Source organism: Protopterus annectens, chromosome 3.part1, assembly GCF_019279795.1.
Source record: "Protopterus annectens isolate FY-2018-M chromosome 3.part1, PAN1.0, whole genome shotgun sequence".
Taxonomy (NCBI): Eukaryota; Metazoa; Chordata; order Ceratodontiformes; family Protopteridae; genus Protopterus; species Protopterus annectens.
This window is the reverse complement of record NC_056732.1, coordinates 512,387,822-512,396,704: the sequence shown is the minus strand read 5'-3', so window position 1 is coordinate 512,396,704 and position 8,883 is coordinate 512,387,822.

The window sequence follows — 8,883 nt, the reverse complement described above, 5'->3', positions numbered from 1 at the left end:
GGTCCGAGGGGAAAATGTTATTTTTGAAACGAGATAGTGTCCCTTTAAGTATGTAGTGTAATTTTAGCTACATAGAAGCGTTTTAACTGAAGTTGTGAGTCTATGGTATTTATTTATTTACTAGTATCAACTTTTTTGGAACATAACACTATGGTTGTTGGGTTTTTTAAGAGATGCACTTTTAAGTAATTAAGTTTAAATTGTTTAAATTGATTAATTAGCTCCTGTATATATAATAGCAGTTAGAAGTGGGCTTTTTTTTCCTTGTCTGAAGAAGGAGAGACACTGTGCCCTCCGAAAGCTTGTGCTAATAAAATTAGTTTTTGGGATTGCACTTCCAAGCTCGTTTTTGTTTTTATATATAGCTATATGCACATATATCTATATGTATATATACGTATATCTATATATACATACATATATGTATATTTTATATATATATATATATATATATATATATATATATATATATATATATATATACATATGTATATACGAAGAGATGTACACATGGCCATATATATGCAGCACTATACAAATGTGTATACAGACATATGTATGAGTATACATGTGTATGTACATGTAGACATATATACACCTATGATATGTATACAACCATATTCCTGTCAAGAGTAAACATCATGATTGTGTTTACCCTCCCACATGTATCTCACCGTATGTATCTATGTGCACATAATGATAAAACAACATATGTGATGCAACAGTCATATTAATAACAAGGACTACACAAATTAGGAACTATGGGCAATTGTACAATACTACTCAATATGTGCATTGACAGCTATATTGGTAAATCAACAGCTGTCTTCACAGTGGTCATGGTGTAGTGGTTAAGTCTTGTGACTTCTGTCTAAAGGGTCCTGGGTTCAAGACCTGTAAGGTCTGTTCATTTTGTTGCTGGGCAGAACAAGGACTGTTTGATGCAGAGTGGTTAAGGCAGTTTTTAGCACTTTTAAGCATGCTTGCATGGGTATGCACGAAGCTAAGCTATGGGTAAACGTACGGGCACTTGCACAGTCTAGGCAGTGCTTACCAGTGCGCAAATCAGCTTAGCTGTTATATTGCAGCAATGTTGATACTTGCTAAGCACAGCTTAGCCCTGGTAACCAGGACACACAACCCAGTCTGATAACCTGTAATACGTGTATGTAATCCCATGTACAATACATGCACCTATGTGCTGTCATTACAGTAGCAAGGGGTGTGAGTGCCATGTGTGGGACATAGACATATATGAGGCCTGTACAGCACTGTTATCCATGTGAATGTGTGACATACAGGTGTAGCAGCCCAGGGTATATGCTGTCACACTGGCATGTAGTGTATCATGGCAGTACTACTGCTGACAGTGCTAACCTAGGCAAGAGCAGAGTGCTTAATGTAGTACTGACAACAGGCACAACTGCGAGCATGGCTGGACACTGACAGATCCCTGTTGTATCCCTGGTGTGGGAGCTGTGTCACAGTATATACCCCTTACTGGTCTGTCAATGCACTCATGCTACTGCATAGCTACCTGCCAAGCTGTTGAACTGTCAGTCCCTGTACAGATGTGCAGATGGCGGGTATCCAGCTGGGATATGTGGGTGCTGTGTACACTGTTATTACACCAAAGTACACCAGGTATATGTTCCATGCACCACATTATAGTTACCACTGTCACCATCAATCATACAGGTAACTGTTACCACAATCCATGCCAGTTATGCATGTGATGTGTGCAGCCTAACTGTAACACATTGGAGACATGGTCAAGGTAGTTAGCAATGATAGGCCCTGGTATCTCAGATGTGTGTCTGACTGTTATGTGTCTGTAAATGTGTATATGATGGTATGCCACACTACGGATCATCCAAATGCACCCATTACATCCCCCATTAGCATACTGTACATGCCAGGGGATGTTCTGCATGTACCATGTAACCTGTTCAGTGTGTGCAATGTAAGCTGCACACATCAGTATCACGACATAGCTAGGTAGGAATCTAGTCCCAGTGATGGCAAGTAACAATGTGCGTGTATGTGGATGGGTCTACATCAGGTTGCAGGCTATATGCCTCAGCAGGCCACCTGTCCATATGGCACAGGCAATAACTGGTATAGTAACCTGTGAAATGTGTTCAACTGTACCCCAGATATGTCACAGCCATGGTGTCAGCAGTGACATACCCCGTTGTGCAATATGACTGCAGACCATCCTCATTTTGACACATGTACACCTACAATACACAGAGATAACATTTTAGAGACCACAACCAACCAGTGTTGCTAACAGCTATACGACATCATTGCTGGATGGCTACAGTGCCTGCCAAATATGCCTCACACTCTACTCCCTATAACATGTTACACTGCAGGACTGCGGTACACTGTTGTATAGTCACCATGTGCATCAGAACCATATCAGTCTGTCTTTGCAGTAATGGTATGGATGACAGGGATAGGACCCAGATTTCATCATATGCACAGGGTATCCTTGTGCTGACTCATATACACCTACAACACAATTGGATAACATGTTAGAGACCACAACCAACCAGTGTTACTAACAGCTATAAGGCATCATTGCTGGATGGCTGCACTACCTACCAAATATGCCTCATACTCTACCCCGTACAACATGTTACACTGCAGGACTGTGGTATACTGTTGTACAGTCACCATGTGCATCAAAACCATATCAGCCTGTCCCTGCATTGATGGTATAGATGACAGGGATGGGGTACAGGTTTGGGGTTGGTTTGCCAGAGGCCAAAGCTGGGCCATACATTTGACACCATGTGTGTGGGTGAGGGGTGTACTCTGGGGAGCTGGCCGAGATGATGTGGTGTGTGTAGGTATGGGGTTGTCCTAGGTGTGTCTGCATAGTGTGTGGGTATGCATGCATGCAGTTCTGCCATGTGGCTGCCCTACACAGATGTTTATGGACAGCTGCAGACCATACCTAACAGGGTGTGCAGTTCACTGCCTTTGGCCATGGACACATGGACTGTGCCTGTCAGGGGTTCCGCGGGCACATTCAGGTACAGGTGTCGATGTGCTACTTTCACCTGCTGATGACATTTGTCTGCTGGTACCAGGTCCCTCCTGGGACTGGCCAGGACCACGTGCACATGGTCTGCTGTGGTGTGGTGTGGTGTGGTGTTGACAGCACACACCCCTGCACTGCTGGAGCTGCTACTGCCACTACAGGAGCCCTTTGATGTCCAAGCATGTCCACATTGACTGCCAGCTGTTGGTGTTGCTGGCCCTCATCCACGTGGGCACCGCAGCATCCCTACCACACGTTGAAGCACGGACACACCACAGCCAATGAGGGCCATCAACTCATCATGCCATCTATCCGCTTGCTCAGTAGAAGCATGGATGGCACCCGACAGTTAGCGGAGGTTGTCGCTTACAAATGCGAGAGCAGCTCTCTGCAGCCTAAGGCCCAGTCTGGTGTACCACTTAATGCGTGCCTGCACCATCATTACAGCCTGAAATATGCTTCTGCTGGTAGCAGCTATGTTGCCTCTGCCAGGGGCATGATGTCCAGCGGCCCTACCATGAGCACCCTGGGACATCTGCCTATATGGCAGCCTGCTGGACATCCGGCTATGCCTGCTTCAACCGGACACAGTAGGCATGGTAACCACACTTTCCTGTACACTGCCACTGAACACCAGCTGTCCCACTGCAACGTCCACTGATGATGTGGTGTGTATATGCACTGAAACTCTGTACGGGGGTGGGGTGGCTAAATGGGGGATGTCAAATGTTGGTGCAGTGTCAGCCCCTGAGAACCATAGCTGTGCCTCCACATTATTATCATCATCATCGGTGTCTGTATGGGCACCTACATCAGATTGCATGCAGGAGGGACCCTGACCCACCTCGCCTCCTGTGGGGGGAAACAATAAATGCACTTTAAAACTTGTACAGCATCGCCTAACAGTACACACATATACACACACATACGCACACACACGCACACACACGCGCACACACACACACACACACACACACACACACACACACACACACACACACACACACACACACACACACACACACACACACACACACACACACACCTCCATAATAACTACCTGTCCATTGCTTTACATACAGTTCCACATATATGTCCATGTGTTACCCCATCCTGCATCACACTTGTTAACATACACACACTGATACCACTCATTAACATCACAGTCCTCTAAATGCCTACACAAGCAGCCACATCATAAGGCCTGTTGCTACTTTACCTGCCTGACCTGTGTGTAGTGGATTTACATGGCCTCACTGCTGTCATTCGGTATGCACCCTCTGTATGGCTGGAAATGAGGTGCAGGGCCCCTATATGTGTGGGCTGCAATGTTGTATCCATAATACTTCCCACTGGTGTGTCATGTGTATGTAATGCCCAGTACATGCCAGATATGCTGCTCCGTCAGCCCATCATGTGACACCTGTAATATTTGGATACACTCCCTGGTGTTGACTATTACTTCCCCAATGCATCTGTAGAGCTGCATACATGGTTTGTAGGAGACCTCTCTGCTGACTGTGATAGTAAGTGTGTACCTGGAGTCTACTCTCCCTCTGAATGCCTGTTCCATGCTACAGACCATATTATACTATCTGCTGTCCTGTGATTACACATGACAGGTTCCGGGTGTGTAATATGGCAGTCCAAGTCCAGGTACTGCATGGTCCCAAAGGGGGTACAGCCTTATGAACACCCCACAATCACACATGCGCATATATGGTCACACACACAAACACACACATGCACACATGTATCATACATGCATCTACCTCCCAGCACTTCATCAGAGTGACCCTGCAGGCAAACTAACTAACCACCCAGATGCACACACACACACACACACACACACACACACACACACACACACACACACACACACACACACACATACAGGTGAGGCTGCACAATGATCATACACACAGTCCTCCTATTACCCATCTGCCAACATGCAGAACATATGGTACAGAACAGCATGCAGTTCAGCTATAGTCAATCCATGCTAGTAACAATATACATGTGTGTGATGCATGTGCTGTGTCACTAGGTAATGCCCCTTCCCCTGGATACCACTGTACCCATGTACACAGTGTTGCTGTGCACCTGTTCTGCACCCTGCCATGTACTTTGCACCACAACCCACAGGTGTAACACCCATTGTGGAATGTGTAGTACTGTGTCAGTTATGTCAGCTTTACTTTTCACAGCCCCTATGTTTTTCAGTAACATATACCTGGGATGATATGTGGACACTTGTCATTGGTGAATGCCTGATGCCTGATTTTCAGCTGTCAACATCAACAGACCATGTATGACCACTGCAGAAATGCTTACACTGACAACTATCAGAGCATACTATGGCTATGGGGGGTGTACACACCTTTATTGATTTTACACACACATCCTTGATCTGCCATGGGTCCACATAAACTGCATATCTTAGCAGTACACAAGCTCAGTATGTGACATATGTCCTGTACTTTCACATGCAGTGTCTACAGATTGTGTTAGTTGTGTGGCTGCTGACCACAATGCATACACACCATGTGGGCATATGTGTGCACACCCGTATCATGATGGTTTATCACACCTCTTGTGTGTACTATAGTAGTCAATGCTCATGGCAGGGGTATACCAGCATGGGCTTTCTGCATTTGCCAGTGTATGTTCAGTCTGCCCTACACATGTCCCCTAGTATGCATGATTGCAAAGTCTACTCGTGTGCACATCCCATGGTGTTCACACAATGCCCTCACTATTGCAGTGTGGGTAGGGTTATGGCTGCCACAGGTCCTGAACCTGACTATATGCAGATAAAGCCATTCTTACCATCCTTAGGATCCTGGCTGCAGTGCACTGGTGTGTCATGCTGAGATCCCCTCCCCTCAGCTTTTAAGCAGATGCATGACAGGTAAGCCCTACACATTTGTATCACTTTGCAATGTCACATACACTGAACATCACATGTTGCAGCCTAGACCCAGCTGATAATGTGGACTACTGTAATGCCTTATGCAATAGTGTATCTCTGCAGCAGTTAGCATTGTCCTACAGGTATATACACTGGTGTTGCACTGTATATGGGTGTTGTTCAGAACATGTCACTACTGTAGGCCATGTCTACCAACAGTATGTTACTCCCTGTGGACACATCCAACAATGGCAGGATATTACTTATCATACAGGTGTGTGACATACCCTTCCAATATCCCATCATGGTCACCCCTGTGAGACCGTGCATTTCACAGCAACAATACATGCATATGTACAGCACGCTTTCAGGGTAGGTTTGTTAGATGTGTGCATGGAATATACGATCATCATTACTTGCCCGGTGTGCTGCCATGCATCTACAGAAAACATACTCACCAGCTACAGGCTGTTGCCTTGTTGTTATCCCAGAGGGACCTACATAAGAGGGTGAGAGAGGCAATGTCAGTGGCCACACCTGTGGCACTGCTACAGGCCGGGTGCAGTACTACCATATATCAATGGTAGATTTTCACCATACTACCACATCTGGACATTTATTTATCACTACAATGCAGCAACACAATATATCTATGACATGTCAGATATGAGTGATCTACCTGTACCACTGGGGATATTTACACAACAGTGGTCTACTTATGTGCCCTGTCTCCTTACTTGCACGCTCCTCGGCCGGTGTGTGGGTGACACCCACCTCCACGAAGAGGTCCAGTGGTTGTTGGTGTTCCGGATGGGCAGGTGCCACTAGGCTGGCCAGGAGCTCCTCCACAAGTGTCAGGGGGGGTGGATGGCATGGCCCCCTCATGCCGAGGTGATCCCCCCAGACTGCAGCAGCATGCCGACAGGCATTGCAAAGCAGGTCGCTGCAATGATGCCGAACCTGCTCATAATTGCAGTTATGCAAGCCGACATCATTGACCCTGTGGACTAGATCATTCCACTGGGTGGTCTGCTTCTGCTGCTCATGGGCTGTCCTGCCAAAGAGCACATGGTAGTGCTGTACCAGGTGGTTGATAATGACCTCATTTTTGTCCGCTGAATACACAGGTAACCTGCAGTGTGACATCTTGCCTGAAAGACATAAAGATGGAAACAGGTCTGAACAACTCAAACAGCAAGGTTACCACAGTTCATAATACACATCTCTGTCACACCCCCACCATATCAGTTTCAACAGACTGTACACACAACTCATTAGGTATGGCTACAGCTTAACTACTGTTTGGACAGATGTATTGTACCACACCTTCTGCTATGTGATTGTAGCCATGTCCCCTGTGTGGACACTATCATTGCTGGCCTGTTACAGACTATTCACCTGCATGCCATTGTCAGGGCCACTATGGTTACATATATGCCAGTAGTATGGCTGTTCTGAGATTGCTGCACATTTGACAGTCTGTGTTATGGGGGATATCTGTGCATGCTGTTGGACATGTACCGGGATTGTGTACACTATTATTACCAACAAATGTTCTATAACAGTGACACAATAACATGTATATGTTCTATTGGCCAGCTGACCCACCTCTCCACACCCATCTGCCCATGATACCTGGCCACATCACATCTGTGTCCCAACCTGAGGCCTTCTCATGTACTGTTACAGCAATACCATCAGGTGGAACCACCCAGGGGATGCTGCCCCCCATCAAGACACACACAGACATGTTCCTGTCCCCTGAACTCAGGTCTAGGGTCTGTTCCATACCGGACTCCTCAGACACATGATGGATGTGCTACATCAGTCTAAGGCCCCCAGTACACATGCATATGGCCAACATGCTCCTCCTACTCAGCCTCCAGACCAGGCACCTTCAGGACATGGACTGCTGTTGTGAGTGGCAGTGGGTGGGAGGCTTGTTCCCATTGTGCCCATATTGGGTACCATGGGGTGTCCACATCACAGACCACACACACCATCCACGGTGTTTACCCACCACATGTGTCACATACCACCCCTGTAGACTGTCCTCTATATCTACCAATCCTGACCACCTCCACATGTGCACCTGCCACACTTCCCCATATTCCCATTGCATACTTCACAGATGGGGGCAATGTGGTGCCAACAAGGGACTAACACATGACATACCCATCCATGGTGCACACACTGCCAGCTGTAGATATCTGTGTGTATTGCTATGTGTGCTGCTGCCTTGCACATAGCAGACATCACTGTAGTAATGGTATAGGGGACATGTCTTTGCATACATATATGTTTGTGTGTGTATTTGTACATATGTAGACGTACATATAGGTATATATCTATATATGTGTAGATATATGTGATGTCATATATATGTGTACATATATATGTCTACACATGGGCATATGTAGATTTCTGGACATACATGCTGATATACATATACATCCTTATATATTATATATGTGACATTCATACATCAGCTCCACAATCTCACAACACCTTCCTGCACAGCTGCACTATTCTGCCTTACTACAACACAGACATGGGACACAGATGGACATGGCCTGACATTAGTGGGGTATATGTGGGACATGATTGCAGGTAACCCTATTACATACCTATGGCATTCTGGCATGTTACATTACAGATTCACCTGAATGTTCTGCCAGTGGTGGGCCATGGCTCCCACATGTCCATCATAATGGCATTACTTCCACCACCAGCTATTGGCCACGTCATATACATACTTCCCATTACACAACACACACTATGATGGCTTGCATCTTGTCTGTCAGTGATGACCAGCACAGTTAACAGCTATGGCCCACTACTCACAGGGACAGACACTATTGCCCATAGCAGTTGTTCAGTTGAACATCATCACAACGATGGCACATATAACTCATTCCAC